The sequence below is a fragment of the Salmo trutta genome, chromosome 12, assembly GCF_901001165.1.
Source record: "Salmo trutta chromosome 12, fSalTru1.1, whole genome shotgun sequence".
Lineage (NCBI taxonomy): Eukaryota > Metazoa > Chordata > Actinopteri > Salmoniformes > Salmonidae > Salmo > Salmo trutta.
Window position 1 is genome coordinate 19,046,885 of NC_042968.1, and position 8,387 is coordinate 19,055,271.

The following is an 8,387-nucleotide window of genomic DNA, read 5'->3' on the forward strand; positions in this document are numbered from 1 at the left end:
TTCTATGTTTTTGTATTTCTTTGTTTTGGGCCGTGTGTGGCTCCCAATCAGGCACACCTGAAGCTCGTTGTTGCTGATTGGGAGTCACACATAAGGAGCATGTTTTTCCTTTGGGTTTTGTGGGTAATTGTTTCTGTTCAGTGTGTTTCCTGTCAGTACTGTTTGGCTGTCGGTTTTCCTTGTATAGTGTTCTCTTTGTTTAAATTAAATGTCAAGATGAACACTAACTCCGCTGCACCTTGGTCTTCTTCCGACGACAGCCCTTACAACAAACCAGTGTGCCTGGCACCGACTACCATACCCCTTTCAAAGGCACTTAAATATTTTGTCTTGCTCATTCACCCTCTGAATGGCACACATACACAATCCATGTCTCAATTGTCTCAAGCCTTTAAAATCCGTTAACTTGTCTCCTCCCCTTCATTTACACTGATTGAAGTGGATTTGAAGTGACATCATAGCTTTCACCTGGATTCACCCGGTCAGTCTACGTCATGGAAAGAGCAGGTGTTTTTCATGTTTTGTACACTCAGTGTACATGAATGTAAGTCTTACACCCATATTATTAACAAATCTCCTCCCCTATCGTTATAGTAGTTCTGGGACCCTTGCCTAAAATATATCGTTATAGTAGTTCTGGGACCCTTGCCTAAAATATATCGTTATAGTAGTTCTGGGACCCTTGCCTAAAATATATCGTTATAGTAGTTTTGGGACCCTTGCCTAAAATATATTGTTATAGTAGTTCTGGGACCCTTGCCTAAAATATATCATTATAGTAGTTCTGGGACCCTTGCCTAAAATATATCGTTATAGTAGTTCTGGGACCCTTGCCTAAAATATATTGTTATAGTAGTTCTGGGACCCTTGCCTAAAATATATCGTTATAGTAGTTCTGGGACCCTTGCCTAAAATATATTGTTATAGTAGTTCTGGGACCCTTGCCTAAAATATATCATTATAGTAGTTCTGGGACCCTTGCCTAAAATATATCGTTATAGTAGTTCTGGGACCCTTGCCTAAAATATATTGTTATAGTAGTTCTGGGACCCTTGCCTAAAATATATCATTATAGTAGTTCTGGGACCCTTGCCTAAAATATATCGTTATAGTAGTTCTGGGACCCTTGCCTAAAATATATCGTTATAGTAGTTCTGGGACCCTTGCCTAAAATATATTGTTATAGTAGTTCTGGGACCCTTGCCTAAAATATATCATTATAGTAGTTCTGGGACCCTTGCCTAAAATATATCGTTATAGTAGTTCTGGGACCCTTTCCTAAAATAAGTCATGGGTTTCAGGTGTTCCATGTTGATGTAGGAGCTCCATGGACTAATATTCTGTCTGGAGATGGACCTGCTTTCATTTCCTCTTGATGGTTTTTCAAAAGAACAGAAATAATTCCTTAACCTGTCCTGAAAGAATTTCCCAAAGAGGGTACCCTGTCCTACTTCTTCTACCCTTCAGAGGGTACCCTGTCCTACTTCTCCTACCCTTCAGAGGGTACCCTGTTATACCTCTCCTACCCTTCAGAGAGTACCCTGTCCTACTTCTCCTACCCTTCAGAGGGTACCCTGTCCTACTTCTCCCACCCTTCAGAGGGTACCCTGTCCTACTTCTCCCACCCTTCAGAGGGTACCCTGTCCTACTTCTCCCACCCTTCAGAGTGTACCCTGTCTTACTTCTCCTACCCTTCAGAGTGTACCCTGTCTTACTTCTCCTACCCTTCAGAGGGTACCCTGTCCTACTTCTCCTACCCTTCAGAGTGTACCCTGTCTTACTTCTCCTACCCTTCAGAGGGTACCCTGTCCTACTTCTCCTACCCTTCAGAGTGTACCCTGTCCTACTTCTCCCACCCTTCAGAGTGTACCCTGTCTTACTTCTCCTACCCTTCAGAGGGTACCCTGTCCTACTTCTCCTACCCTTCAGAGTGTACCCTGTCTTACTTCTCCTACCCTTCAGAGGGTACCCTGTCTTACTTCTCCTACCCTTCAGAGGGTACCCTGTCCTACTTCTCCTACCCTTCAGAGTGTACCCTGTCCTACTTCTCCTACCCTTCAGAGTGTACCCTGTCTTACTTCTCCTACCCTTCAGAGGGTACCCTGTCCTACTTCTCCTACCCTTCAGAGTGTACCCTGTCTTACTTCTCCTACCCTTCCGAGGGTACCCTGTCCTACTTCTCCTACCGTTCAGAGGGTACCCTGTCCGACTTCTCCTACCCTTCCGAGAGTACCCTGTCCTACTTATCCTACCCTTCCGAGGGAAGCCTTGACCCCCTAGCCTCCCATGATTGGCCTGCAGTGCCAGTGCTGCAAAGCTGGAAGCTGGAAATATCTACATCCTCCACCACACTCTGGCTAAGAACCCAGCACATAAACTGTATTTACATTACTCCTCAATTATCATTTTTGTTCGCTGTACCACTCTGATAAGGCCAAAATGAACAACATTAAGGTAACCACAGTAACATTATTGGTCAGCAGCAGTGAGAGACGGGGAACGCTTAATCCGATGATTTACTTTTTTCTGTGTGAAACCCCTCTGTTGGCCTTTAAGAGGCCACAGTGTGTGCAACCAGCTGAAGGCCTCTTCTTTTTTACTCAAATCACCCAAGAAACCCTCAGTGAAATTCAGCAGTTTAAACACTGTGCCCAGGTGCCCAAGCACTACAGCTAGTGTGTCAACAGAGAGCTAGGACAGAGGATGAGAACATCTCTCTACATCTCCCCCCTCCCTTCTCTGAGGCATGGGTCCAGTGCTTGGTAAAGATACCAACATGCTACAGGAAATACTGTTAGGATTACAGTTTTTCCCAATTGTTTACACACTAAAATTGGAACTTGAAACGCAATCACCAAAACCTGAAACTCCTGTACCAAATCCCTAAACCAAGTCTGCAAAATTGCAAGCACAATTCCTGCTTTGCATTCAGTTTTCAATTCTATATCCCACTTTTTGCAAAACACTACACACAGTTCTCTACATTAGACACAACATTCAAAATTAAAATCTCTTTAGTCCCTTTGGAAAACAATGCCAAACTCTACACACCAATTGGCAACACCCACTCCTCACAGATGTAAACACTAGTTGCTGAATTGTTCACTTAGAAATCAGAGCTTTAGCACTATAAAAGGCCACAGATGAGCTCTCCTGTTTTGGAGGAAAATGGAAGTCAATGGTGAAACAAGAGCAAGAGGTGAAGGAGTGAGAGGAAGAGGAGGAAGAGGAGGATGAGGAAGGACAGTTGCCTCAGATGAGATCAGGGCCACATTGATTGACCACGTGCTCAACCATGGATTGAGTATGAGGGAGGCTGGGCAGAGAGTTCAGCCCAACCTGAGCCACTACATTGCATCTATGATCCATACATTCAGAAATGAGAACCGGTAAGTTACCTACCATCTACACTATGCTCTTTATGTATGTATACTGTAGTATACTGCAGTCCAACATATCAGTAGGCCTAAGAAAATACATTATTTTAGCTTACTGTAACCAATCATCATATTTGTGGATCTTCTGCAGAACTGAGAAACAGCTATGGTGGAAGACACTGGCTGTTCACACCAGAACAGGAGACCGATGTTGAGAACACGGGGGTGGCAAACAATACCATTAGACTACGAGAAATCCAGAACCACATAATTGCAGACACAATATTCAATAACATTCACCAGGTGGGCTTGTCTACATTGGACCATGTATTACAGCGCAACCAAATCCGGATGAAACAGGTCTACGGGGTGCCATTTGAGCGAAACTCAGAGAGGGTTAAAGAACAGCGCTATGAATATGTGCAAGTAAGTACTATACTGTGAATTTACTATCATATCAGCACTGTATAGACACATTACAGTACTGTAATCCAGTGTATTGTACCTCACCATATTGACTGCTCTAGGTCTATGTCACATATTGTCTTGTCTGTTTCAGAGTCGTGGAGCTGGATGCCGCTGCAATTCAGCGCATTTATATTTACATTGATGAGGCTGGCTTCAACCTAGCCAAAAGAAGGGGACGGAACATTATTGGCCACCGTGCCATTGTGACTGTCCCTGGACAGCGTGGAGGGAATATCCCCACGTGCTCAGCCGTTAGCCAGCAAGGCGTCCTCCATCACCATGCCAACCTTGATCCCTACAACACCGCCCTTCTCATCACATTCCTGGACACACTACATGGCATCCTCATTCCAGCCGAGCAGAGGGGTGGACCAGAGCAGCTCAGGTATGTTGTCATCTGGGACAACGTGAGTTTCCACCAGGCTGCTCTGGTCCACAACTGGTTCATGGACCACCCACAATTCATTGTTCTATACCTCCCACCATATTCCCCATTCCTAAACCCAATTGAAGAGTTTTTTTCGGCATGGCGATGGAAGGTGTATGACCGCCATCCCCTCGCACGCATGCCTCTTGTCCAGGCAATGGAGGAGGCATGTGGTGAAGTTGATACGGGGGCTTTCGGTGGCTGGATCCGTCACTCCAGAAGATTCTTTCCCCTCTGTTTAGCCAGGGAGAACATCGCTTGTGATGTAGATGAGGTGCTGTGGACAGACCAAAACATTAGGCAGGATGGAGCCTAATGTATTTTTTCCTACATTTTGTATGTGTTTTTGTATTTTTGTATTTAGAGTTTTGAAACAATGAGCCACTTTCATTTTTTATTTTTGTACAGAAAACCCATTCTTACTGAATGTTTTTCCTGTTTTTTTCCTGTTGGGTCTGGAAAGTGTTACATATAAAACACAAGTGTTCAAAAATACTGCATTTTGGAAATAAATGACAAAGTTTTTGTTACTGTATGGCATTTGTGTGTGTCCATTTATGTATATTTCAGAGGTATACATTAATGTAACAATCTTTTACAACCGGCTACAGTGTAACACTGAAAATGCAAAAGGTATAAACCTACTAATGGGATATTCATAGTGTTTAGTGTTGAGCACATCAGCGTGTTGGTCGGTAGACAGATCTATTCATGACGCGCGTGTCATTTTGATGCAAAAAAAATAAAAAACATTTTGGAAAGAGATAAAACAGTTTTGAATGCAGTGTCTGCTTTTGCTAGAGATTTGTAGAGTTTAGCATTTTGTGTTTGTGGTTTTGTGTTTCGAGATTTGGGAAAATGGCCCAAAGATTCAGCAAACATGTGCAAACAATTGTGGAAAACTAATATAGTTTCTAGTCCTGAGAATAGGCTTGCATGTTATGAGAGGCAGAACAGCCATTTACCCTCAAACCCTCAACGTCAGAGGGTTCTTTTCAACACAATGAATGGTGGCATGAAAAGAGGGCAAAGTCTAAACCTGTTACCGGTATACTGAATAACTTACATTGAAAATTCAAACATCTCTACAGGCTTGATGGTTGTGTGATTTATGTCCACCAGAGGGTACTGTTCCCTGACAGCTGTGGGAAGAGAGGTGGACAGAGGAAGAGGATCTCTTTCAGAATCAAACTTCAGATAGAATTGAGTCCTTACAGATTTAATTCGACGGGGGACTATTCACATCCTAGACTGTATCTGGGGGTTCAAAGCCAAATGAGAAAGGTGACTCAAACATCCTCCCATCTGTGTCAGTTCGAGCACTGCTCTTCATTATCATGCAATACACCCTGGACCCGGAAATCTCCAGCGTTTCCTAAAACTCAGGTAACAGGATGCCAACCATGACCTTGACTGAATGGGGCCTTTGTCCAGGTGCCACGCTACACTGAGAAGCACAGGGGGGGTTCACATTTACCTCAGCAGTATTTCAGAACACCCTCCACTCGTACCCCTGCTCTGGAGTTTATTTGGAGGGGGGAGATCCTTCGAATCCTGGTCGCCACGGTTTGTTTCCCTAGCAACTAAGGGGGACACTATGTGGAATCCCTGAACGGGAAACAATGAGATGGTGAGGGAGCTATGTAGCCAGAGGGGGAGGGAGGGAGGGAGGGAAGGGGTAAATGGGGGTAATGGGGTACACAGTGTGACTGAAACAAATGAGACTGGGTGAATATGGGTTGTTCTAATAGAACATGAAAGATGCTCCACATACAGTAGATGGGGAAATAAGACATCCATGATAGTTTAGGCTGGGAAATGTAGGACTGCAGCATATGGGACTTGATGGTGAACAAGAAGGTGGGAGTATCACAGAGAGCAAAGTGGAAAGTCTCTTGGGGCTCAGCCATTGGAGTGAGGAGCCAAGGGGGCTATAGGGAGAGGTCTGCGTAGCTGGAGGGCACAGGGACCATCACAGCACCAGAGGAGGGAGTGCATGCCTGGGATTCCAGTCTCAAGGTCTATAGTTTGTTTGACTGGGCCAGGATAGTCCTGTGCCAACACACAGTGGAGGGGGCAAAAGTAACCGTTACTGCTCATTACCATTCAAACGCAAATTACTGAATTGTATATGCTAAACCACAGAAAAAATTTCAACGAGAAACTTTATAACGATGTGATTCCCCCTCCGAGTTCACTGGTTACTACAGACAGTAAATGGTTGTCTCAAATTGCATAGTTTTCTGGAGCCAAGAAAAATGATTCTGAAAATAAGGACTTTTCTAGGGGTAGATTAGATTTCTCTCCTGCACTGCATCTCTCCATCCTTCATAAAGAATGGGGGAGTTTGCACTCAGCCCCCATATAGGAGAGTTCTGAACTTCATGTTCACTCAATGTTCTAAGCACTTCTGATTCAGCCATTCCTCACTAGACCATCTCTCCCTGATGGGTCAAACCTCTGTGGCACAGGCAATGGTGCTAGTTTTCAAATCGTCACAGGTAATGTTAAAGTATCTCCTAGAAGGTTCAAACGTCACTTTACAACCCCTACCTATATGTTAAGAGTAGCCCCTGTTTTCAGTGTACATTCATGCCAGGGTTTGCACTGCAACATGCCCATTACAAATGACTGGCTTTTAAAAAACGTGTTCTGGCTATAAACATCCACTCATGCCATAAAAATGGAAGAGATAAAACAAGCTCCCTTACAACCTATAATTCTCTCCGTGTGGCTGAAAGAGACACTTCTCTGAGTATATAGGTGGTCCATCACTGGGTGCCCAGGGCTGTAATCCCCCCCCCCCCCCCAGGCCACGGGCCTATAAAGAGGATCTTTAGCTGTGCTGTGACATTAACAAGAAAAATACCACACTTAATTACATGTTCAAGTCTGAGAGCAAAACCTGCACCCCGCATCCCTGCAAAAAGCCAAATTATAGCAAGAAAAACAGAGGGGGAAAATCCTTCACTGGCAAAATCTGAAATGATGGGCCTGCTTGTATAAACCAAACAGAAGCAAGCTCACTTCCCTGAACCAGACTGTAGTCAGGACACAGAGGCAGCCAGCTTGACCACAGTCCTGGTCAGGGGGAGAACAGCTACAGCATACTGTAAATACTGCACATCATATACTGTAGGTGAAAACTAAATGAGGAATGAGACCATGGGTGGTTATTTCTAGGTACCGGTAGGCTACAATATAGGTGATTATTAATATATTGGCTACAATACATGCAATATATACAGTGAGGATCAGTTTCTACTTCATTTCATGTTTGTCAACCTGGTCTCAAAGCACTTCGTATTATTCTGTACGTGAATCCGAGACAACATATTAAACTAAATTGATTAAGTTTCGTATGGTACATATTAATTTATGGATGTCCATCACCCATTTCGTATCATATGTCAAGAATTACAATTCGTATTATATATGTTATGAATTTGCAAAATGTACAATATGCTACGCATTTGATGTGTTACGAATTCTAGCTAGGTGGCTAACGTTAGCTAGGCTAGGGGTTAAGTTGAGAAGTTAGGTTAAAGGGTTAAAGTTAGCTAAAAGGGTTAAGGTAAGGGGTAGGGTTAGCTAACATGCTAAGTAGTAAGTAGTTGAAAAGTTGTTAATTAGCTAAAATGCCAAAGTTGTCCATGATGAGATTCAAACTCGCAACCTTTGGGTTAGTAGATGTACATGTTATACGCCCATCTATCCACGCCGACCACCCACCCTACTTTCGTTTTTGCCTTAAGTAACCATGTGTCTCACGTAACCATACTAGAGGTCGACCGATTAATCGGAATGCCGATTAATTAGGGCCGATTTCAAGTTTTCATAACAATCGGTAATCTGCATTTTTGGACACCGATCATGGCCGATTACATTGCACTCCACGAGGAGACTGCGTGGCGGGCTGACGACCTGTTACGCGAGTGCAGCAAGGAGCCAAGGTAAGGTGCTAGCTAGCATTAAACGTATCTTATAAACAATTAATCTTAACAGAATCACTAGTTAACTACACATGGTTGATGATATTACTAGTTTATCTAGCTTGTCCTGCGTTGCATATAATCGCTGCGGTGCCTGTTCATTTACCGAATCACAGCCTACTT